Below are 25456 nucleotides of genomic sequence, written 5' to 3'. Positions count from 1 at the left end.
CTAGTCATAATCTGGGAGTGCTTGCCAAATGCGCTCCATCTCAGTCTTATTCTCCTTGCTATTTCCCTTTCATGGTCCGGATCTGCGGTAACTACCTGTCCTAAGTAGACATATTCGCCTACTACTTCCAGTGCTTCGCTACCTAACGTAAACTGCTGTTCCTTCCAGCTATTGAACATTACATTAGTCTTCTGCACATTGATTTTCAAGCCTACCTTTCTACTTTCCTGTCTAGGTCATCAATCATTCTTTGCAATTCATCCCCTGAGTTACTTAGTAAGGCAATGTCATCAGCAAATCGTAGATTACTGAGGTATTCTCCATCTACTTTTATTCCAAACTGCTCCCATTCCAAGTCTGAATACTTCTAAGCAAGCTGTGAATAGTACTGGGGAGATTGTGTCTCCTTGGCTAATCTTTCTTTATCGGAATTTTGCTACCTATTTTCTTTATGCGAACTATGGTTGCTGTGCACCCTCTATATATATCTTCCAGCACTTTCACGTACGGCTCGTCTACACCCCGATTTCGCAACGCCTGCATCACCGCTGAGGTTTCTACCGAGTCAAATGCTTTTTCATAATCAATAAATGCTATGTATAAAGGCTGGTTATATTCTGAGTATTTTTCTATCACCTGGTTGATGGTATGGATAATGATCGATAGTGAAGTATCCTTTCCGAAAACCTGCTTGATCTTTTGATTGGTTGCAGTCTAAAGTTGTCCTGATTATATTAGTGATTACATTGGTAAATACCTTATATGTAACAGACAGTAAGCTAATTGGTCTGTAATTTTTCAAGTCCTTGGCATCACCTTTCTTATGAATTAAGATAATGTTTGTGTTCTTCCATGGTTCTTGTATCGTCGATGACACCAGACATCGCGTATACAGGGTAGCCAGTTATTCCAGCAAGATATCCCCCCCATCCTTCAACAAATCTATAGTTACCTGATCCCCTCCAGCTGCTTTCCCAGTTTCTAATGCTTTCTTAACTTCGTCCTTCGTCAATGGTGGAACGTCTGACTGCATTTCCCTACCGCCAATCTCATTATTGTTGTGACTTTGTTGGCTGCTGTAAAGATCAGTATAGAACTCCTTGGCTACTTTGACTATCTTGTCCATATTCATGATGACATTGCCCGCCTTGTCCCTTAGTGCATACATCTCATTTTTGCCTATGCCTAATTTCTTCTTCATAGCTTTAAGGCTTCCCCCATTCTTTCTACATGTAGAATATTCTTCGTGTTATACTTCCTTATATCGGCCACTTTGTGCTTGTACCTCTTTGATATCTCTGCCTGTTCTATCATTGGAAACTCACTTTGGGAAACGTAGCACAAAGAAGACAAGGACAATTGGGATACACACACGAGCGCTTTCTCACAACTGATTTTTTTATATAGAAAAACTAACAGAATGTATAGAGTGCAAAACAAAAAAAAAATATCAACTTTCTTACTTTGGCAAACTTTCATACTTTGGCATTTCTTAATCAAATCCTTCGCCCTTGCCCCTCACTACTCTTTTTTTTTTTTTTTTTCACTTGGTCTCTCGTTTCACCCAGATCAACACGCAAATCGAATGCATCTCCTGACTCCTACCGCCTACTTCTACAGCACTCTCAGTAATGATATATCTCGATCTGAAATTATTAATCATTGCTTTAGGATAATGTCGTCATCCTCGGTTAGAGATAATTGTATCTATTCTGTAGCAAGATCCTGAACTCTTCTGCCCTCCCCCTCACCGCGAATTTGTTGATAAACTTCTTTCTTACTAATCTGTTTCGTTCCCTTTTCAGATTTAGACTAATTCGAGACCTTACCATCCTGTGGTCACTGCATCGCACCTTCCCTATAGCTGTTACGTCTACGTCCTGCACAACGGCGGGGTTAGAACATATTATGAAGTCAGTTTCATTTTTAGTCTCCCCGTAAGGGCTTTTCCATGTCCTCTTCCGGTTCTTCCGTTTGCTGAAGAAGGTGTTCATGATTCTTAAGTTATTGCGCTCTGCAAACAACTATAGTAACTCCCCCCCCCCCCCCCCCCCCCCCTCTTCCTGCTAAACCAATGCCCTACGCAGCGAACTGATATTGAACTATCTGTATAAAATGCTGACTGGAAGACCCTGCCGCCCGGCAAAAGATCACGACAGACTGGACTGCCGTCGTCATGAATCGTACAAACATGAACGTTTGAGTGTATGGGACAGTGCAAGGCCCCAAGGGGCATATGCATGCCCCGAACTCCTTTGTTTCAATAAAGTCATTACTACTATTTGCGCATGAAGCAAAACGTTTGTAGAGAGACAAGAAATGCTTTAGCCTGACTGCTCTTTGCGCAGTATATTCTCGTATTTGCGAGAAGCATCAAGACCATACTAACGCGCGCTGCTCGAATTGACGCCAATGCCGCTGGAAGAGATAACGAAACCAACGAAGCGTTTCGGTTTTGATTGTGCTGAGCTGTTGGAAGATTGCAACTAACCTGCGGTTTTCAACATTTTTGTGCTGTGCGCAGCTACAAATTTGCTGAATCTGGCGCATAATATTAAATACGTAGTTTATACCAGCGTTTTATTGATTGTTTTGAACAAAACATTACGTAAGAAAATTGTAAACTTTAATGACGTAGCAAGCAGCATTGCAGCCCGCATCAATAGTGTCACTAGTGTCACTTGGAAAATCACGTGGGAAAATAAAAACGGGAGGTGTACAAAAATTACTTCCGAACCGGTGGCGGCAAACGGTATGTTTGTCATGCGTTATGCAAATGTATGCTTGACATTTTCGACTTTGTTTACCTTTCTTTGCCAAAGCATAAGATCGTAAACTCTAGCCGAGCAGATATTACGTACGGCTCGCAAAGCATCTTGTGCGCAGACACGGTGGTTCGGGCCCTTGGATCCATGTGCGGGCCTAACTTGATAGTTTGACAGCAGAAAAGACCTTACAGATTACACCACTTCACCACATGCGTCGCGATACTCGTGGATATAGTGAATTTTAGTTCTCTAAAGTCGTGGCGTAGATACCACGATCGATCTGGTGAGAAACTGTTGTCCTGAACATTTCATCGGAGCCTCCGTTAGTGTCAAAAGGTTCGTCAGACGGACCCAATCTGTGGTTTTAAATGTACTATCTACATACCTCTGATGGACCCGATGCGTTGTTTTCTCGGTATACATCGGAAAAGCCGGACGGATTCGGGAAACATTTTTCCGGGATTCCTGGGATGACTGATCTCCTGAACAGTTTTACCCGTGCGTCAAAAACCAAAATGTTCCACAATGTAGTTCGTTAGGTGCATGTTCACTACGCGATGTCATTGCCGCATCGTATTCGTTGTAGCAGTAGCCAGATGTGGCCAAATCGAAGTTGGTACGGTTATGCAACGTGAAATTGCGAAAAATAGTACATATAGTGGCGCAAAGAGGAAAGGTCGTGAGTTGAACTGCGGCAGGGTGGCAAGCTCAGCCAAAACACCAACTCATTATAAGCGAATGACAGCTCTGTTCTGCTCTAGGCGTGAAATATATAACCTAATATCTTACGTCATCGCCGACCTCCCCTTAACCAAAATATACAGTCAAAACCAACGAGTCATCGCGAGCCCCTAAAAAGCTTTCATCACGGGCCGAATATGTGCTCGCTATCGGTCTATCGTTTTCCCTCCTCGCTAGCCTTCCATACCTCGCCATATTTGTGGTTTCTAATCAGCTCTTCCAATGTGTTGGATATTCCCAGTTTCAGTAGCCTGTCCATGGACGTATACACCGGAAGACCGAGCGCGATTTCGGTACTTTTTCTGTTGATGGCTTCCAGCTTCATTTTCTTATGTCTGGTAACATGCAGGTTTGGTGTAAACTATGTGATGCTGTTGTGACGAAAGCTTGGATGAGTCTGAGAGGAGGCTGGACTCTCTCATTCCCAGTCTTCGATTCACAGTCCGCAGAATCATACATAACTGTGGCACGCTCTCCTCTAACTGAACGATTCGTTGTTATTCCATTGTTTTGCTGCCAGATGCCACAAGACAAGATGTGAATCTTGTCCGTTTGCTTTACTAGCTCTGCCCTTACTCACACATTTATGTGATGGGGACCCTAGTTCTTGCTGCCTCCATCTGCCCCAAGTACAGAATTGTTAAGATTTTTCTGGCGAGCATTTTATGCCCTTTTCTTTGAGATAGTCTTCTGTCTCTTTGGCAGCCTCTTGCAGGGCCTCTTTAGTTTGCATATCACTTCCTGTCACTATCTAAAGGATGACATTATGTGCGCAGGTGCTGTGGTTGACATTTCCTATTTTCTCTAGGAGTGGAGGAAAGTTTAATATTGCGATGTTGAATAGTATCGGTCATAGGACTGACGTTGCGGTGTTCCTTTGTTGCCTAGGCTAACCTCCTTGAGATTATTTTGTCCAAAGCTGGTGTTTGCGGAGCAACCCAGCAGGATATTTCTTATCCTTAGGAAATTTCTTACGTTTTGATACATTCTTTTCCCTACATTTAGATTTCCCAAGTTGCTTAGGATCGCTGTGGGCGTGAAGTTTTCGATGGTTTTGGCAATGTCCAGGCCCAGGATCATCTTTGTTCCTGTCCTCTATCAGCTGATGTAGCTACAGCATTATGTCTTGCGTAGATAGATGGGGCCAAATTCCAATCATGGTGTCCCCAGATGGTCGAAATTTTGCGGAGTCCTCCACTTCAGCATCTCTCATAGCCTGAGTCACTTTGGGACGCTAAACCCCACAAACCAACCAACCAGCTAATCATGGTGTCCGGGTATAACCCATTTTCTTCCCTGTACTTGTTTAACCTGTGCGCACCACGTGCTCAAAAAGTTTTCCCATGCACAATGCCAGTGAGATGGGCAGTATATTGTCCAGATGAAGAGTTTTTTCTTTTTTTCCTGTCTTGGGAATTACATGATCTGCGCTGTCTGCCATTCTTCGCTTCCAAGCATTTCTGCTTGCATTGTGTCAGGTCAGCTTGTAAGTTGACGTCTAAATTTTTAACCATCTTGTTACTTACATTGTCCAGTGGTGTGGACGAATTTGTCTTCAGTGTGTTGGTCTCTGCCCTGACTGGGCAAGCTCTATCAGGCTGAGGTGTTCTTGTTTCTGATAATTTGGGAGGTATTCTTTTTCTGCCTCACCATTGTATCGCTTTCCGAGGTAATTCAGATAATCCTCGGTTGTAGCTGTGCATTAGTCTCTAATTTTTGGCTGTTTGCCAGCTTGCTTCCTTCGAAGTGTAACCGATACCTGATCAGTTGCCAGGTCTTGGTCATATCCGAACTTCCTTCCATATTATTGCATATACTGTTCCAGCTTTTTTTTTTTTTTTTTGAAGCAAAAGTTTCACTAGGGTAGGTAAAGTAGTCGTCGCATAAGCCTCAGTTTGACCTTCAATTTACCTTGACAGGTACTGCACTTTTGCTTTCTTATAAGCCAATACAAAAGCTTTTCAATGCTAGGTAGAGTCGGTCTTGGTTTGGGGCTAAATTGTGACCTTGACCTGTGTGTGTGTGTGTGTGTGTGTGTGTGTGTCCACGATTCTGTGGTGTCCACCCCAAAGTGTACTGTGCCTTCCTTTCTCCAAAGCCTAACTTAAATATAGAGGCAGCCCTCTGTTGTGGGATGTCAGCACATGTTATCCCCAGATGGCCAAAATTTGTGCAGCCCTCCACTGTGGGACTTCAACTCTGTTCTCAGTCACTCTCACCATCCTCTCTTCCCTCAATTCTGACAGATACTGCACCTTTCCTTTCTTATAAATCAATAAAAAATGTACAAAAAAAATGAAAATATGACCTTGACCTGGTTAGGTGTAGGCATGCACCACTGCTTGGTGTCCACTTTAACGTACTATAAGGTGCCTTCCTTTCCCCAAAACCTAACTTGCTGCGGCTTGAAAAGGTGATGTTACCCCTGCAACACTCACACCTTTCACTCTATCACTAGGTTCAAGCCATGCTTAAACCCCCCCATTTTTTTTTTTTTTTTTGGTTATGTATTGCAGGTTTCTGCACAATTGGAAATATCTGCTTGCACTAGCAGCACTGTTCTTATACTTGAAAGCTTTTGATATTTATGGAAATAAGTTATTGTTGGAAAATTTGAAATATTTAGATTCTAAATGACAGTTTCATTGGTGTTTTTGGTGGTATTTTATGGATACAGCATAGTGCATTTGGATTGAGAACAAATACAGTGAATTTAAACTTGTAAAATTTGGAGTTCCGCAAGGAGTGTACTGGCACCATTGTTATTCAATAGTTGTGTCGGTTCTAATCTTTTTGAAACAGCAATGCAATGACACCATGGCTTGGTGTTTACTCAGATGTTTAAACATCTGAGGGGTTTACTCAGGACGTAAAGATGTTTAGTAAGACATATTGGAAGTGATAGACTGGCTAGCGCGTAATTCAGTATATTAATTAGACAAAAACAAACCCTATATGCTTCAAGGAACGCTCAAAAATAAGTTGTCCTGATTGAGTCACTTCTCTTACATAGTTCGTATTGTAAACCTTGTAATTGTCGACAGTCAACCAGTTTGTGGGTTGAACAGTTTGATCTTGAATGAAATGAATTTCAAAAAAATCTTTCTGGGTGCGAGTGGGTTTTGAACAAAGACCGACGCGAACAGCTCAGCTTCGCTAGCCACTATTAGAGACCTATGCAATCGTCACACCTCGAATAGCCTCCAACTCACCTATCTTTATATTCTCTTCGGACATTAGATCATTACCCTTTCCTTTCATTAAGCAGCAAAAAGAGCAAAGTTTCTCTAGCATCCTCACACATGCCAAGCTTTCCATACTGTGGACACATTAAATCATACCTGTGTTCCTTTAATTAACAAATTAACAGAAACAACAGTCTGCTAACTCCAAACTCCGCTGTGGTATGCGGTGCCCTTTATCCTTCGTGGAAATGACTGTGATAATTTGCCTCTTCCTGAGTGCTGCATTTTTTGACGTGTGCTGTTTTGTCGCTACTTTGTTTTTTACCTTGCCTTTTTTTTTTTTTTTTTCATTGCGCTGTTTCCTGCTGTTTTGACGCGAGCTGTTTTGTCATGGGCTTTTCTTTTGTATCCCCCTACCAGCCTCCCATCTTCTCTAACATATTTTTTTATGCCGTTCAGAGCAACATTCTCATTAATGATGTCTCAGGCATTCTCAATGGTATTACCTCCACTTCTTCCTCACCTGGAACAACAAAGAAATTGACTTCACTCTTGAGCAGACGAAAAATAGGGGGACACTTAACCTTCATCTCAAAGGGTGTAAGTTTCCAGCGCGAATGGTTTATGTCTGCAGATCCTCGTTCATGTGCACACCCTTTGCTGCTGGCTTAATAATCTCGTAATTCGTGCCTCAATTATCTCACAGTATTCACTAGCATACAGCGTTTGTATTCCAAGTTGTTGAAATACCACCCTTTATAGCTATCGGTAAGCCTCACAGTAACCAAGCCATACTAATGTGCCTGCAAGTCCTAGGAGTAGCCTTTTTTTAGTCAGCCTAAATAAAATATTTCTCTCTCTCTCTCTCTTTTGGGATCCAAAGGTTCTGCCTGGCAAGTTCACTGGGAGCTCACAGCACCCTAGTGAGCAGCCCACAGCACCCAATTTGAGAACCTCTGCTCTGGAAAATCTGAATTCAGCCTTTTGCGCGAATAGCCATGAGTATGCCTCTGGCTGCCGATCATTAGGAGTGAGCATGGCTGGACTGATTGGCCACCGGGTTCTGGGATGTCACGAGACCATATGAAATTGCCTGTTGTCAACTCGGGCAGCTCCTTGTAGATAAGTGTGTGAGATGGGAATTGAACCCTCGATTTTTGGCTAACCAACTCAGACATTTATTCTTAGGCTATACGAGCACGTTCCTACAACTTTCCTAAAACAAGGCATTATATCTGCATCGGACGGTCATACATATATCATTTCAGCCTAGGACTGTGTGGTGTTGAATATGTATGAGGTAATAGACACAAATTAAGGGATTAGTGATTAAGCGAGCAGCACAGTGGATGTACTGAAGCATGGTTCTGCAAGGGGGAGCTACGGACAAAAACCAGTAATGTCAAACTGTCATACCCCCAAAAGGAAGTTTAAATGTCCCAAATTTTTTTGCCATCCTTGATCGAAGTCTTTTAGCTCAGCAGCTGTTTCGTGTAATGACATTGTATTCTTGTGTTGCATTACATATTATTATAGTATATTTCTGTCATATTGTTCCTTATGTCATTACACTAGCCGATTTGTTTGTATTCTCCTATGTATGTCCACTGGTATATTTTTGTGTATTTTCTCAGTACTTCTTGGAGATCCATATATCCATAGTATTTCATAAATAAAAAAAATCTGTCTCAGATTATTTCAGCTCTTTTTCCACATTTTTGAGTCTTAGTGGATGTGACGGAGGGACGTGCCGCCAAACGCTTTTATTTTTTTCTTCCAAATCCTCCGAAAGGGGGCGGGGAGTGGGTTCATTATGTGCGAGGGCTGACTACGCGACAAATGCCGTATCATTTTTCACGATCGCAAATGGCGTTTCACGTTGATTTTCGTATATTGAATTATCGATATATCGGAACTATTCCGCGATCCCCTTCGAGTTCGATATATCCGGGTTCGACTTATAAACCCCATAAACCAAACCAAAATGTATTCGGTTGTAATTTGCCAGCCTCGAATCATTAGATGCCTTTGTTGCCCTTTGGTTGCCTTTCCTTGTGAAAGTGACTACAGCCTTACTACGAAATGTGTTTATGCCTCTCAAGTTTTTTGTTTTTTTATGATGCCAAAAACGTCGTTCTTTGTTTCTTTTCACAAGCGTCAAAATTGGTGCCGACTGGACAAAGAGTGCAAATATCCAGGAGAACAACTTTCGAAAAAGGACTACTGCCAGACCACACATATCATCAGCTCGTATCCTTGCAAATCCAGCGGCTAAAGCTAAGAATGGATGCCACCTTATACTTTCTGCTCACCAATAGCCGACGTAAAGTCTTGTTTCTGTGTTTAATATGATTGAGTGTTGCCCTTGCTCTTTATTTCTTTTAGCTGAATTTTAAAATCTCGGATATATGTTTGAGATAATATATCTATGGGAACCTAAAATGGTAGTATAAACCATGGGCAAACTTTGGGTAAAGAAATCCTGTTTGCCTCAGTCAGATCTCGTCTGAAGAGAGCAGGTTCTGTTAAGCTGCTGGGCAGTTGCATATTTTATCAGTGCAAGCAGTCACACTTGAAAGCATTGTTTTGCAGATATGGTGCAGTATGCAGAGCGAGATGCGATGCTGATTACTTGGTAAAGAGCTGTCCTGTGTTACTTTACTTAGCAAATTCTTTGGTTATCTCATGTGCCGCGTTAGCATGCAGTTGGCATTTGGCTTATGAGAAAATTCCACTTTTGGGCAAGCACCATATTTCTGATTTTTTTTTTTTTTTTTGCCATTTCACATGGGTGCTTTATTACACAGAAAGTGTGTGCAAGATGTGACAATGAGCTGTGGTAAATATATCACTAATTAGTTCTCGAAATATAGTTTTGGCTCAAGTAGGCTTTATCACCACTGTAATGTCAGCGACAATGAAAGCATTTTGGCATTCACTAAAGTGCCTGGCTGCAAAGCCAACCAGTTGGCAACTCGGCACTTTCTGTTTCTTTGCAAATAATGTCTCATTCTAAATGTAGGATTGATAATCCCATGCCTCCTGAACAGAACCAGCTCGTTAGCTGGACAGTTCGTGGCTGCGTGTGAAAAGTGTTGGTACTAACATGCGATATAGCCTGGGTGGATATGCAGGCAAATATCTGCTCCTTTGCATTGAATATGGCAGGATGTTCCCAATGGCATTCCATCTGGAAGGTGATCGTTAGACCTACGTGAGCTGCCTGTCATAGCTGTGGGCCACTGGAGTAGCAGTTACACAAAGGAGCAACTCTGCAGCACTGTTCTGCATCTATACGGAAATGCCTCTTCTGATTACAACTGGGTCACATGACAGTGACACAGAAATCAAACCTCTTACACTGGGGTATTAGTGCGCAGACCATTTCAGTGCCACCTTTATGCAGTCATGCGTTGCGAGGAATAATTTTGTCGAAAAGTGCAATTGGAGCCACTGTTTCTATCTATAAGCTATTTATAAATAGCTTGATCAATATGAGTTCCTCTCACCTATTTCGATTCAGTGAAATTTGAAGCTAGACATATTGTCAGAAGGGCGATTCTGCGGGCAGAAAATGAGCCTGGAGCTATTTCCGGTTTTACATGCACAAATTGTGCGTTTAGCCAATGGGTGAGCAAGCATGCTGTAGGCATGAGCTTTGACAATTTGAAACCAATAACAAACTAATTAAGATGCCACTATGTGGCGTCATGCATGACAGCTGTATATTGATGATCGGCTTGGAGATGCTGGCTGGTCACGCCATCGTCATCTGCTGCAAAGTGCTTTTAGGCTTCTCCACGCAGCCAGCGAAGAAGCTGCTGGGTCTGACTGTGGATCAATGCAACCGGAGGGCATGCTTCTAAATGAATTATCATTTATGTGACATTTGCAAGCGTCAATCAAGAGCACACCAGCACCGAATAACTGTACAAAGATCATTTGTATTTTTGAAATCACCTTTGCTCGGTGCTCTTGAGCTCATATGTGAGCAGTGGCTAATGACCATGCCCGTTTATTTGGCGTGCAGCCTATACGGACCTTTCAGGTGTAATGCATTTCCTGGATGTTTTTAAATTCGCTGCCATAGCTTAATAGAGCCTACCATATTTTCTAGATGTCTTGCAAGTACACGTGAGCTTTTGCACTGTTTGTTTTGATTTTTTTTTCTGGTGCAGATTGCTTTCTTAAATCCGTGTACAAATGCTGAATGTTTTGCACTATTTTAATACTTAGGATGCCTTGACACACAGTTTCTTAATTTTTGCTCTTGTGTTGCGCCCTTCTGACCGTGCTTCGATTATTATCCAACTCTACAGTTTAACCACGATATAGTGAACTTCAGTGTGGTGAAATCCTCAACGTAAAGGAGTATTTTGGTTCCTTACAACTTTGTGACCATAAAACACCATGTATATTTTTGCCTGAGTAAAACAAAATAATTTTTACTGCGCTTTCAAATTAGCGAAATTTTGTTGCTGGCTCGAAATGGACCCAATGCAAAAGAGGTATGCAAGCTCGAAGGGACGAATGAGGCATGTGTCGAAGCACGCACCAGAGCGTGTATGTGAATGTGGGTGCTGCCTGTAAGACAGGTGAAGAGTGGATTTAGGTAAAAACGTCCCCGAAAAAAGGGTCCCCAAAAGATACGGCCCTTGAAGAAGCGGCAACTAGGAAAAAACATCCCCAAGGCAAAAACTGGCCCTAACAATGATTTCTTCTGGAACTCACATGAAAAAAGAAAAGAAGATATACATTTTATGCCATTCTTTTTTGGCTTTGAGTTAAATTTAATCATCATGTGGGACTTGCGTCCTTTGGGCACACGAGACATTTAGAAGCACTGCGTAAAAGCATGTGAAAGAGCCATCTGGCTCTTTATACGTTGCATGCCTCCGAGCTCTGCAGCTCGTTAAGCAATCATGCGACTGGTCTAATCAGCAGGGTAATACTGCCCACTGAAAAAGGTACAAGCGGATCGGCATGTTGTAGTCTCGGCTCTCGGGGAACCGCCGAAAGCATAAGACAGCACTAGAATTACTTCCCAGACCTACTGGTGACGAAGTTCAATCATTCTTCTCATGATGGTTTAGAATGATAAGGGTGATGATGGTATAAGCAGGATGAGGCTTAACCAGTCATGCACCATGGCTACCCTATAGCATCACTCCAAGCTCCTGGTCCGGTAAAGCCAGTGGTCAGCTCGCCTTTTCCCCGCAAATAAAGTGAAAATGAGGCGCTATCACAGTATTACCATCATTTTTTTTTGTTCTGAATGTCTGCATCATCATTTTGCGGTCAATTCCAAGTCGACAGGTGAAACCGCACATATTAAATTTAGCATACATCATTCATCATTCTCGCCACGGGGAAACGCAGTCAAAGTCCGATAGCGCAAGACTTCATTCCCCGTTCGGGGACATTTTTTCCTACTTCGCGAATAGGGACATTTTTTCTGCGGGCATATCTTCCGGGGACATTTAGTCCGGGGACTTTTTTTCAGGGGACATTTTTACCGGATCCCAGTGAAGATCACCTGGCCGATATAGATGTGGATGATGGTGGAGCATGCCGTCTGTCTTTTGTGCCACCTGGGGTAGTACAAAAAAGGTTAGCAAACATAAAGTTGTAGAAATCCACTAGGCAGCGCGAGCACCTGGACAACTCTGAGAACACGCAGCCGGCAAAGGCCAGATACAGCTCTTGCAGTATGTTGCATTCGGTCACAGGTCACAAGCTTGCACGAAATGACCGCCAAATGCGACGCTCGGGTTCAAAGCAAGCCGCTTTGCGGTTACCGCGTTTATTATTCCCATAAAGTTGGGTAAAAGAACTGGAATGCTAGGCACACCTGCATGCCTGACAGCATTACAGGTGTGCATGCTCGCACTTGTGGCACAAAGCTGTGATCTACGTGGACTGGGTTTCACTTCATCAAGTTTGAAGGAGGACACTGTTCTCAACGCCACTACGTAGAGAAATCGAGGCGGAAAAACCTGCCTTGCCCATCCCTGCCAGCCTTTATTTCCCTGGCTGCATTCTACATAGCTGTAGTTGTGGCTGAACAGGCCATCATATTGATGGCATGATAGAGGCTCACAGCTCAGAATGGTGATGTTGATGGTTAAACTAGAACTATGCAGCCGTATTCTCATCACTTGCATCATGTTTCCTTCCACTCTACTGGAAGGTTTTTTTCCTGTGAATAGGCAATGAAATGTTCTGGAGGGTTCTCTGCATGCCAACAGATAAATTTCGATTTTGCAAAGATCTAGTTTTACTAAACAAATTGTGGATTTTACAATTTCGTTATGTCGAGGTGTAACAGTATTTTCATTACTTATGTATACGTTGCTTGGGGCCTTTATTTGGTGGCAATGACCCCTTCTTGCGATAACACTGATTTTGTGTGCTTATGCGTCTACTTACTGTGTGTTAAGTTTCTTCGACAAAAATTAATTGTCTAAGCAGCTATAGGGTAGCAGCGCATTAGATTTTGGCCTCTTCATAAGGTGACAGGGGCACTGGTCACATGAAGCCTTGTCGGCAAGTGCAGTCAGCATCGTATGCACATTCTTGCATTGCTTGTCGGCTGACCAAATCAAGAATAACCAGTGGCAGCCAGTTCGGAGCCAGAGGTTCTGAGCAACTCTCGCTGCACCACAAGTCAGGCTGCTGCCATTGTCAGCGGCTTCACAGCCAATGAGGGCTCAGGGTAAGCGATATATTCATATAGCAGATGGGAGCCAATTTCTGCACAATGGTGTTGGCAAATTCTGCTCTGAGGAGGGAGTGCATTTCCGGCAGTGCTCACTGGGATCAAGCCGCACCTCAGATGTTATTTGTGGACTTCCGTCTTCATTTGGATTTTACTTTTGTTTGTTAATCCGATGGAAAACTGCGTGACGCTGTAATTCGAACCATGTTATCCACTTGTATGCAAAGTGGATGTTTGACCTCCATGTCATCGCCAAAACAGTGATTTAATGCCTGCTCCCTGAATTTAATGTTTAATAATAATAGTAGTTGTAGTAGTTGAACCTCCATGTAATTTAAATCCTTGCAGCTGAAAATTGCGTTAAATGAACAGAGCACTGGCCAAAATATGTCATGAGATTACGGTAGAAATGACAAGATCTTGCCTCATGTAGCACAGATCAAGCACTACAATATAAAAACGCGAGGCTTTACAATTTCACTTTACCATTGAATATCGCACAAGAACAACTGAGGTGACATCTTGCAGAAAAACGCTGTTACCATCACTGCTGTACTACAAGTGACCACATCTCAGGAATATGTCACTGATTTTCATAAACGTGTTCTGTTCTTTTTTCTTTTAGGAGTTCTCGTCATATTTTATTATATTTTGCGTTCTCTCCAGTCTGCCCTTAACTAAAAACCAATGCTCCTTTTGCATCGCTAGTGTTATGCCTTCAGCTTTGGCCACTAGGTGGCACCACACCACAGTATTTTGAATTCCTTGGATGAAGCAGTGATAGGGCCCACTAATACTTCTGTCATCGAGGCATATATTGCTGTTCCGTAATAGCCTTTAATGTGGGAACTCAAATGGATGCTACTCTACAGTAAAAATGTATAATTACTGTCTGGTGGATGAAATTTATATTGGTTTTCGGCACTTTTTTTTTGTGTCGACCACTACACATCATTGTGACCACTTATCACGGCTTCCAGCATCGAGCTACATAACGGTTGCATGCGCTGATGGGAAAATTCTCGGCAAAATTTTCTACAATATTTCTGCCAAAATCGCTATGGAGCAAAACACTTTAGACAGAAATCTTTTCATTGCGCTGAAAAACATTTGATGACTAAATTCCAGTGTTCTGTTCTTTTAGATTGCAAATTTTGTTACATCGAGGTTCCCTTCTTTTAGCTTTCCAAATAAAGTAACAGGTTCGTGGAACACTGTCAGTAGATGGGAAATTGTAAATAACGGATTCGGGAAATAAAGAAGCTCAACCAGTAATAGTGCTAAAGAAAAGAGAAAGAAGTGACGTAGTGGAGGGCTTTGGACCACCGTGAAATAGAGGCTTTTGCCTTATCGCACTTAAGTGGTCCAAAGTGCCCCCTAGTATTTTTCAGCACGGGCTCCCTTCTTGTATTGTGCGGTTTCGGTGTTTTCAGAAAAAAAAAATTAGAGGGTTATTTAAGTGGAGAGGACGAAAGCCTACCCTTGCTTTCTAATCATTTGCCTCTCATCGTTTGCCTTTTATCACCGTTCATTGGAGTGCTGCATGTAATTATCATTGGTTTACAGGAAAGGCGCACTTGCTGTCACATTTTCTCTGGCAAGTGTGAGTTTGAACGTTACATCATCACTCCTGCCGTGTGGCGTTACTTGGTGCGCGTTCAAGTGTGGGATTGCAAATGACGGGAACTCTAGATAAGAATACATCTCGCAGAATATATTAGATCTCGCGCTTAACTCTCACTCATGCACGGGATTTCGTTTCATGAGCCTAAAAAGGCTGTCTCCTTAAAAGGCCACCAGATGTTCTTTTATATTCTGGACCATAATGAGTGATAGCAAACAGACACGAACGCCCCATTTTTCTCTGTATATGCAAACAGCAAACGCAGTGCCTAGTACTGGTATTGTCATAATACTGCCACTGGTATTGTCATCCAAAGTTTGCAAACAGGAAGTAGTCATAGATCAACTGATCTAGGGAAACGGGGACACTGTCTTGTGTTCATATTGCTCATATGCCGGCATGACCACCTTGGGCAAGGCAATCTAGCTCAGCCCTCATGTACGCATACTGTATTTACTTGCGTAAATACACTTCTCAATTTTGCCGTTGAGAACTTGGAAAAAAAAATGATGAAAACGTTTGTCAGCACATCCCTCTGTTTTGCCTCGTCGCAGTTTACTGCATATTTTTTGGCAGAGGGCCAAGATCCTGTGCAGTGAGAACATCGCGGAGTGTGTCCTAATATTAGCTCTAGGTGTCGGGGTCGGGGTACTTGGCAGGGTGCTAGCAGTCTTGACAGTAGAGCTGGCGGTGGCTTGCTCAGCTCGTCCTATTGCACGAGCCTGGCTTTCAGTAAATTTGCTTTGTCATGCAGCGATTGAAGTGGACACTGTCTACTGCTTCAAAATCATTGTAACATGTGATAGCAGCAAATGTCTTTCTTTTGAAGCAAACCACGCTAAAAGGTCGGCGTCATAATTGCAGCTGACCACTTGCTTTCTTTGATTATTGGTGGGTGGAAGGATGGACGACTTAAGGGAAGAAAAAGTAAACTTTTTTCGCATATTAAATCTTTCCTTCGAACTAACGTCAATTTTTCATTTAAAGACTTGTGTTCATTAAGTGTGGTTCATAGCGTTTTGCCGTTTCGACTGGCTGGTGATGCCATGGCGTTAAGCGACCTGAAACTTCCGCACAGCGGAACTTGTGTGCACATGACAGATGGCGCTGCAGTATGCGGCAGTATTTTGTTTCACTCGCAGATTCTACACTGCCGGCAAAATTGGCTCGTAAAAGGGCAAATACACAATATGGTCTGTCTCGGCTAAAGTTTTAGATCCAAAAAAGTTTCCGAAAAAGAACGCAGAAGAGGTGCCGTCCGCAATGGAACACTGTCCGTTGGTGGCATCTGAGAATCTGAAAAGGTGCAGGCCAGCTCCCACTTTCGTGGGATTTACGACGCTAGACGGTCGGCACAAGCTGCGGTACTGAAACCAAACGGCAGCGTCACGACATGGGTCACGACAAACACTGGCTTAGCTGTTGTTGCACTGACATGATGTTATGAGCAGCTGAAGGAACATTACAGAGCGACTGCAGCCGCGATGTTGGCGCACCCAAGGTGCCTCAGGCAACTGGCAATGTGGCTAGAAGAGCTCGCGAAAGAAACCATTTTGTCATTTTGTAGCATTTTGTTTTTCTGGTCGCAGACATTTCACTTTTGAATGCAGCCATATTATAGAGCACAATATTAGTAGTCTGTTTTTCATGTTCTGCAGTGATTTCCTGCCTCGGGGGAAAAGGAATAATTTATGAGGTGCAATTCCCTCTGTGCATGTGTGTTGATACAGGAAGTACATTAGCAATGCTGCTCATGGCACTGATTCTTGGTATTAACACTCCTATGCTGTGGTTTTTTTTTTTTTTTTTTTGCAGGCCATTACTGGTAAGCCAAGGAGTGAAAGGTTTCATGGGAAGATACCTTCAGTACCACATCTGCCAACCTTTGCTGATTAAGTGGCTTCATATTTAAAGCGTATAGGAAACAGCATGTCCACATATCTCGATGATGGCGGTTTATGAACATGGTTGGGCTTTGAATGCTTCAAAAGACTATTTTCTTATGCCAGTTTTACCTCAGAAGATAAAGGCACCAAGGTCTCTTGCCTAAATATTGTCACATGCTTTAGGGCGTCAAAGTTTGATCGTTGCATTCAGTCTTGAATTATTGAAGACCAGGAAATGTTTCTGAGATAGGCGCCAGGTAGTCATTAAAGCTGTCAGCACCCCTATAAGTTGACAAAAGCGGCAAGCTCGAGTGACAGTCAGCATCGGCATGTTGACAGCCTCTTTTGTATGTCGCAGTGAAGTTAAACTCTTGTAACTGCAAAGATCATTGGACAAGCCAGCTGCAAGGGTCACAAAGATTCGCAAACAAACAGAATGAATGATGGTTGGTAACAATGTAAAAACGTTTCCATAGATGTAGATATGAAACCGTACTGCAAAAGACTGCGAGGTGCTCTTGTTCAGTAACAGTGTAGTTAAGTTCCGACTTGCTTAACGAGCTACTGGCATAAGCTATCACACACTGACCGTGGCCGTAGCACCGGTACCCACGCTGCTAACGGTGTGAACTTTGATGTGGCAGAAGTGGCGTAGCATAGGTCCCGATGTCAGAGAATTTTGAGATGGGGTAAGGCAGAATCGCAGACTGCATTCCAGTTCAATGATGCATCTTTTTGTGTCTTTCTCCCCTTGCCTCCATCACAACTATTACATACTTAGTACATAACCGGGGTGTTTATTTACAGTGTGGCAACTGAGAGTTCTCAAAGCACACAGCTTCTGCTTCCTCTATCACTTTTCAGCTCCCACTTTTTCATGATGGCCCAAAGCACGTGACAATATTTTTTTATGTTCAAAGCTGAAGAAAGGGGTTTTGAGGGCTGATAGTCATTAGATGGTGGTGATGGCAGTGCAGTTACAAATTCAGCTCTTATAATGTGTGAGGGCAGGTATATTAAGTGCATTTGAATGGAAGCATATTCTACTGATACCTTAGGTGTGTTTGGTTCTTCTTTTTTTTTTTCCTGTGCTGAAAGCTTTCGCTTGAAGCATTTCTCCTGATGCGAAAGGTTGCCCTTCGAGATAAATTAGTTCATTTCTACTTCTAGTATAATTAAACCACACAGCACAGGTAAATCAGGTGCCATTAGGGTGTTTCCCTCTGCAGAATGACAGAGGCAGTGTGTTATTTAAAATCTGTTTAATTTGCACCATTGTTCTCTGAACAGCTAATGAAAAAAAGGGACTTTTTAAAGCAAACGACTCAGTACATACAGGTGTTCAGTTATCTTTACTTATGGTGCCGATTGTGGAAAATGACTAACAGACACAAAATTCTGTTGCCGCCTTATTGATATCAGTTAAAACCAAAAACCTAGCAGTTAGATTGGCGAAATGTACATCCTCTTAATGCATGCATCAACTTACCTTCATGCAGTCCAATCATAATTGCTGCCCAATTTAGCCTTTCATTTTCTGTACTACGTAGTATTGTCAGTTGCATGTCTACGTGATGTGAATGTACTTTGTGATAACCAACTTAATCTATTCTGGAATTGTGTTTTGTTCATCTAGCGGCACCGTTATGTTAGAAGTGTCCAGGCCCGAATTTAATTATGTATCACTTCTAAGGAGCAGCATGTACAAGGTATGAATGCACTCAACAGTTTAAAAAAGCCTCTTAACAGGGTAGCACCACCAAAGAGCACGAACATAGAACTTGTTTCTGGCCACATGGCCACATGCTAGCAGTGTTGCCTTGCCCAATGAAGCAGGTATCATTGGGGCATAATATGATTGGATTGGATTGGATTGATACTGAGGCTTCTCTTTATTTACCAGGTGGACCAGATAGGTTCTAGCCAAGTCCTAGCCTGTGACGGAGTCTGTCCCGCCATGGCGCAACGCCACCAACACTATTTATCTAGTATGCCTTATACAGTTCTGAAGGCGTCGTTTGGTTGTCTCCACAGCCACAGCCCTCTCATCCCGCTGTGTCGCATCACTGCCCACAGGAAAAGTCTGCTGCTGTTGATGACAATGCAGATTCACCAAGTATGACATCAAAACGACACTGTGGGACGCACCACAAACTTGTTACCGATACCTAATTTTTAGACGACCCACCCAGAAAGTGGAGGTGTACAATGCTGCTTCTTTATAATTAAATAAAAAGCACGAAGCTATTTCAGTTATTTCTCACCTATAAAATGCATCTGGGGAAATCAGTCTTTGATAAATGGAAGTTTTGTCAACACCAGATATGCTTTAATGACTGACCTGTGCTGCCTTTTCATAGGACATACACACCTTATTCATGCCCTTAGATTCACAGAGAAAAGCCTGTTTGCTAACTGTGCAGCTAAAGGCTGATGGTAAACCTGCTTTATCTGATTTAAGAGGACTTTAGGAGTAAGAAAGCCTGTCATATTATTTTATACAAGACACATTCTTTTCCATCTAAATTTACTCCTAGGAGAGAATGGAACAGTAGATTCAACTTGCTTTGTTTGGTTGCTGCAAAAAAAAAATGCTTTACATAATTTGATAATTGAATTTAAACACCTCCTTCGTGCAAATTTGAGATTTTCCAAATCTGTGTTTGGCACATGAAAGCTCCTTGCCCTCATGCGTGTCATAAAACCAAACATATACGCAGAATTTTCTTGCAGCTTGTGTATTTTCCTGGAGTGTCAGCAATCATATTACAGGGCCAATTTTACTATTGTGTTCATGTTCTGAAACATTTTTCTGCCTCAGGGAATTTGATTCATCAGGCGCAATGTCCTTTTTGCATGTGTGTTGATACAGGAATCAGATCAGCAGTGCTGCTCAAAGCATTGATTCTTAGCATTGACACCCCTTTTCTCTGCTTTTTTTTGCAGGCTGTTACTGCTAAGCCAAGGAGTGAAAGGTTTCATGGGAAGAAACCTTCGATGCCACATCCGCCAACCTTTGTTGATTCATTGGCTTCATGCTTAAAGCATAGGAAATAGCATGTCCAATGATCTCGATTCTAGGGGTTTTATGCGCGTGGTTGGGCATTTATTGCTTCAAGATATTACTTACCTCCCTCAGTTTTACATGCTGAGATGAATGCACCAATATCTCCTTCTAATTGTTTTTTATTATTCTCAAACAGCGCTAAAGAAAGTGAGGGGTTTGAGGGTTGGAGTCTAAGATGGTGGTGATGGCAATTACAGATGCTGCTAATATTATGTTGGGCAAGTATAGTCGTGAGCAAAAGTGGTATACAACACTCAGCCTGTGACAGAGCTTGGGAAAACTGCATCAAAATGCCACTTAATGACAGCGTAAGGGAAAAAGACATCGGCACATGCATATGGATAAAATGATGCACCGCCACTGTTGTCTCGATCTTGGATAGCTGTTGCTAGATAAAGATGGAATGCAGTTTTCTTGAGCTCCACCACCGGCTGAATGTTGTATACCACTTCTGCTCACGACTGTACAAGATGCATTTGAATGGACGCATAGTATTCTATTGATACCATAGGTGTGTTCAGTTCTTTTTTTCTTTTTTCGCGAGCTTTCTTTTGAAGCATTTCCTCCGGATGTGAAACGTTGCCCTCAAAGATAAAGCAAAAGCTCTAAAGCTCGGGTAATTGTTATTGTGAGAGATTTTGTGTGTGACATCGTAACATGCTGTACAGGAATGCCACTGTACTAAACATTTATTATATTTAGAACTTTAGTAATAAATCCATAATTTTTCCAGTTTCACTGGAGGCTCTAGAAAAGAAACGCTAATCTGCACTCTTGATCCATTATCTATGATGCCATGTCTTTTGCTGATATGACTTCACGCTCGTTAAATGTCTCTCTGTAATACTTTGGCACTGTGACGAATTCTTTTTTTCTATATTTTTATTTCCGATTGCACCTGCCACTTTCTGATAACAGTCTCGCATCAAAAAGAAGTTACTTTGCCTTTCCTTACTTTTATGCCTGATATATTGAGGTGTTTTGATCTGTAGTGGTTGCCTGTTATTGAATGAATGCTAGATGTGGTGTGCATTTCTTAGCCATTTCTTAGGCAGAGTGAAAGGGAATATCCTAGCCCATGACGATGTCGCTTGACCATGTGCTTCTGCCTGCCTTAAAAATTTGAAGCATGCTCAGTCAGGCATGGTATGATTTACAGCCTCGGCCACTTCTAGCTATAACAGGGTCACTTCTTTTAAAGCGACATTGTGTCCGACCCACCCATGCAATAAATTTAAATGACAGGCCATGTGAAGCAGCACGTCCGAGCACCTCTGTGCTTGGATCGCTTTGCATCGATATGTGCATGCATCAGACGCGATGTTGCTTTGAAGACAGTGACGGTGTCATAGCTAGAAGTGGATGACCCTGTACCTTGAGGCTTTAAATGGCAAAATTTTTGTAGTGAGAGCTACATTTGCCACAGTCTCACCATTTCGCCTTGCCTCTCTGTGGGAAGAAAAAAGTATAAAATAAAGAAGAGGACGAAGAAAAAGCCACATTCTCACCAATTAGGCCGTAGTGTAGGGCTCTGGAAATTTTGGCCACTTGGGGTTCTTTGATATGCACTGACATCGCACAGCACATGGGCACCTTGCAATTTGCCTCTATCGAAAAAGCTGTCACAGAGGCCGAGATTTGATCCCGCACCCTTGGGAACAGTAGTCGAGCGCACTAACCACTAAGCCACCCCGACGGGCGAATGAGAATGGTCAAATCAAGAGGCAAGGGGTGCTCATACGAGAGGTGTTGCCCTATGGCATAAATAAAGCTGAAACCTTATTGTAAACTACTATGTGCAAAAGCCATGTCTTTGCTTTCAAGCCGAACCAAAGCATTGTCATGCAGATTGGTCTCGCGTAGCTCCAGGTTTAACCACAAGCTAAACTGCAGCTAATTTCTTTTGCAGCACTGTAATTTTAAAAGCGGAATCTCGACTGAGCAGGCAGTTCGGCTTCCATAGCTGCTGCACGATTAACCTGAAGGCGATCATTCAAAAGCGTGAGGAAGCATGCCTTGCATGCTTGTAATGGCCACAGGCACGCAGTCTCGCGTTACCTCAGGAATCTCTGTTCTCTTTCATGATGCTTATAGCTGTGCGTCCAGTATTCCGGTTCTTTGTGGCTGGTTAGAAGCGATATTCTTCGTTACGTGCGTAAAGTTGCTGACTCTGTCAAGCTCTCAAGATATTTGTTGCTTTGTGCATTAAAGGTGCTTGCACCTTTAATTATTACATTTCGTTTTCAGGAAATGGTTCATGGCTGGAGATGTTTTGCTGCATGAAATGTGGTAGCACTGATTTGAGTTTGTTTCTTTTTAAGCATCTGTCAGCAACACTGAAAGCTTTCATGTATATTAGAAATATATCTTCAATGGGGACAAGGAGAGCAATATAGACTGAGTGATTTTTGAGTACAAATGTTTATATTCCTTGTGAAACTGTATAAAAAAAGTAGTTTTTCCTAGTTTTTGTAGATATCCATTCATAAAATACTTAGCTGCCACTAGTTATTTAAGTCTGCATAAATTTGAGTCTGTCTTAAAGCCGGTAATCATGCATATGCACAGGTCGAGTATGTAGCAGCACTGAGCTCTAACAGGTGCAGTCAGTTTTAGTTTATAATCATGGCCTATCCTCAAGCCCAACCAACAAAACCTAGAGATTGAAATGTGATGCAGAACATAAAAATGTGAATGATTTCCTTTTTGGTTCACATAATACTTAATATGCTGTGCACTTGAAGTAATAGTTCAAGCAATATCTCTAAGCCAAAATACGAGCTACCAGCAATGCAAGAGCCCTAAAAAGATAAATTTATTTAAAAGTTAGCCCTTTGGCCTAAAGCAGGATGAAAATTGTCTGGTCGTAATGCTGCATCCACAGATAGAGTATGTAAACTCTGTGTCTGCTGCATGTCAAATCACTTACAAGAGCCTCTTCTCTAAGTTAGTCCTGTAGAAGGCTATGCTCCCTACCTCCCTCACAGCCAATTTTTTTGCGGAGATTTTCTACCTCATGCTTTATCAGTTCTCAGTTCTGCATCCCACAATTAAGCTACTTTTTTGCAGTGGAATTTTCCTACTAATCGCACAACAGTGTGGAGGAAATTTTTTGTTTGGGAACAAATTTTGTACATTTGTTTTGCAGTATCATCATATGTCTACTAAGGCATGCCATTTCATTTTTCGGTTTTTTGAAGAGGAGGCAAAATCTGAGTAAACTAAACGATATGATGCAGACTTTTATATTTTTGCATCGTGCTAGCTTGTGCACAGTTAGCCCTAGTATAAGATGGACAGACATTTCCACTGCACATGCTTGCACTTTTGTGGCCCCATTTTCGTTGGCGCTCTGCCGAGGTGATGTAGTGGTTACGGTGGTATTGATATGCCCAAGAATGTGGACTTGAATCCTGCTCGCATCATCCGCTTTTCCATGGGGCGCCCGTGTGCTGTGTGATGTCAGTTCACGTTAAAGAACTGCATGTGGTCGAAATTTCCACAGTCTTCCACAAGACATCTCTCATAGCGCGAGCCGCCTTGAGTGGATGCTTTGCTTTGGTTGACCTATTTGAAAAACGGGCACAGACTCATCTCGTTTTCTCTGCAGGGGCACCTTTTGTAAACTAGGCGTTGGTGCTTGGCGCCACCACGGACCCCTAGCCCCCATACTACCGAAGCTGTTATCCGTACCGTGGTGATAAGTTGAAAGGTGAAGGAAAGAAACCTTGAACGGTGACTGTCGAGGCTATGGTCAAGTCTCGGCCAATGGGCTCCTCGCTTGGCTCCAGGACCTTCCTCTGTCTATGAGGGTGAACCAGAGGTGACAATATTAGGAACCCTTAGCTCATACATGCCATATGGACAAATCATCTTCTAAAAAACATGATCGGCACCTGAAAAGGGGTCGCACGATGTAAAGGAATTTTTGCCACACAAACCAGAAGCAAGTTCTTTTTGATCCACTCGATGACCGACGAACCAGTAGCGAATTTGTCAGTTTTCGTCATTGCCAAAATTCTGAAGAACAGTGTAGGCGAAAACTACAAGGCTAAAAAACAGAGAACTGGAGATCTCGTAAAGTAGAGACCAAAGAACAGAGGAACAAACTGCTCTCTTTGCAAAATCTCTGCGAAATGAATGTTGCAGTAACTCCGCACCGCACCCTTAACCAGACAAAGGGGGTCATCTCTGAATACGAGCTGTTGCAAAGTACTGATGGGGAAATCGAAGAAGAACTAGCTAAACAAGGAGTAATAGCAGCCCACCGCATAGCCATCCGAAGAAATAATGCAGAAATCAAGACCAAACACGTAGTCCTAACATTCAATACGGCGATCCTGCCTGGGTCCATTCATGCAGCATACCTAAATTGTAAAGTCCGACCCTACATTCCTAACCCCAGGTGGTGTTTCAAATGCCAGCACTTTGGACACAGCTCCTTGGCTTGCCGGATCAAACCGACTTGTGTCACATGTGGAGAAAACAAGCACACTGATGACAGACGTGAGCGCACACCGAAATGTGTAAACTGCAATGGTGCACATAGCGCATACTCTAGGTCATGCCCGGTCTGGAAGACAGAAAAAAAAAAATCATCACCCTGAAAACAACAGAAAATCTGACATACCCCGAGGCAAGAATATGACTCTCCTTTCAACAGAAGGGTACATACTCTGATGCGGTGACCCGGGGACCACCACCGCCTTCAGTTTCAGTCTGCACACAGGTCAATTCAATGGACGTGGTGTCGACATCCAGGTCCCCACCCTGTCCACAGCAGCCAATGGCACACGCCGCAGGGCTAAAAATCTCGCGCGATGATCAGCGCCGGAAGTTCCCAGTCGTTGCCTTCAGCAGCGGCCCCCCTGGCGACAGACACCCAGAACAGCTTTGCTGAACTGGAACTGTCGCCCCACCCTGCCAAGAAGGCAGCTGTTGTTCCAAGAGACTCTGCCACAGGAGTAGAACCTGGTTCAACGCTGCCAACAAAAAAGACACACGCGAAGGCTACCGGCCATCGCGGCCTAGATGCGTCCTCCACGTCCACTGTGGAGGATATGGATGTTAGCGAGAACCTGCCAACATCCAAAAGTCACGCGATATCTTTGCGGAAATCCATCGCCACTCTCGTGGCGCTGGATTTATTATAAAGAATGTGCACTCCACATGAACACATACTGCAAGAATACCTGGAACAGAAAGAAAAATATAACAATTACATTGCATTTTACACAGACAGTTCAAAAACCGATAAATAGGTTGGAGGTGCTATAGTTCAAAATAAAACAGAAGTAACAAGACTACCTCATTGTGCATCAGTTTTCACGGCAGATTGTTACGCTGTTTATGCTGCTGTGGAGAAAGTAAGGAATGAAAACATTAAAGATAGCATCATCTACACAGATTCTTTAAGCGTCCTGACTGCATTAAACTATAAAAACGGCGTCGAACCACTGATTGGAAA

Source organism: Amblyomma maculatum, chromosome 3, assembly GCF_055883805.1.
Source record: "Amblyomma maculatum isolate TAMU_Amacu chromosome 3, ASM5588380v1, whole genome shotgun sequence".
In the NCBI taxonomy this organism is placed as follows: Eukaryota; Metazoa; Arthropoda; class Arachnida; order Ixodida; family Ixodidae; genus Amblyomma; species Amblyomma maculatum.
Note: the sequence above shows the minus strand (reverse complement) of the source record.